The sequence below is a fragment of the Mobula hypostoma genome, chromosome 17 (genome assembly GCF_963921235.1).
Source record: "Mobula hypostoma chromosome 17, sMobHyp1.1, whole genome shotgun sequence".
NCBI lineage: Eukaryota > Metazoa > Chordata > Chondrichthyes > Myliobatiformes > Myliobatidae > Mobula > Mobula hypostoma.
In genome coordinates this window covers 58066601-58068027 of record NC_086113.1, presented here as the reverse complement: position 1 = coordinate 58068027, position 1427 = coordinate 58066601, and positions in this window count along the sequence as shown.

The window sequence follows — 1427 nt, the reverse complement described above, 5'->3', positions numbered from 1 at the left end:
CTCGGCGCAGAATTGTTCGAACTAATGCATTTCTTAGTGTATAAATAGCGCTCGTTTGCTGAGTTAACTGCCTCCTTTTAAGGCATGGTTTCTATTTGGTAGCACCGGAATGGCTGGCCGTTGCCGGGTGACGGCAGCTGTTGTAGGTTAGTGGCAGATGTGTGGCCAACATATTCAGAAGTGAGCGCAGCAGGGTGAGTTGGTTCCTGCAAAGCCACTCTATAAGTAACCAGTAATTAAAATTCAACTAACTGAAACGAGGGAAAGTGTGCTGTGGTTTTTACTCTAACTCCCTTCTAAACACAAAAACTATGAAAATTATTCCCTATCTATAGATAGGCGATATAAATCAGAAACCTAAAGTTGAATAATTCATAATAATTCAAAGATTCGAAAGTATCTGTTAGCGACAAGTTATAATGTTTGCCACCATAACTATTCAGGTTAGGGCACTTTTTTCTTGCGGTGGGTAGTATCACGGCTGTTTGTATAATGTTAATTCGTGTTTTCTGGAACATAACAAAGCCAATGATATATTTCCCAGTATGCTTTCTAGGTGCACGAATAAATTTAAGTGGTGACACAGACTACAGGAGCTGGAATGCAGGTAGAGGGGTTTTGACACAAAAGACTGCAGAAACTGGGTGCAGGGTTTTGACCCGATATATGGACAATTCCTTTCCTTACACAAATACCGCTTAACCCGCTGAGATTCTCCAGCAGGCTGCCCGTTACATTTAATTTATGCTTTTCACTGTCCTTATAGGGAAGTATAGAGAAATAAAGATATGTTTTATTTATCACATGAACTTCGAAACATACAGCGCAATGTGTCGTTTGCGTCAAGTAAAATCAGCGAGGATTGTGCTGGGCAGCCACAAGTGTCGCCATGTTTCTGGCATAGAATGTAAATAGACCTTTTTGACTCTAGAAACCTTGTATGTCATGTAACTACCACCGTTACCGGCAGCCCTTTCCACACACTCACCACTCTGAGTAAAAAAACTTACCCCTGACATCTCCTCTGTACCTACTCCCCAGCACCTTAAACCTGTGTCCTCTTGTGGCAACCATTTCAGCCCTGGGAAAAAGCCTCTGACTATCCACACGATCAATGCCTCTCATCATCTTATACAGCTCTATCAGGTCACCTCTTATCCTCTGTCACTCCAAGGAGAAAAGGCCGAGTTCACTCAACCTATTCTCATAAGGCATGCTCCCCACTCCAGGCAACATCCTTGTTGTTAGTATCAGTAAACATTTGGGAAATATTTTGAAAGTATTATGTTTATTACTTATCATTATTAAGATACCTTTGTGTCACAAATTTACCCTTGTTTACAAAGCATAGTAATGGAGAGTTGAGTGTTAACACCGATAGTAAGAATAATCAATAGTATTAGTATATGCTGGCATGCTGCAATTTT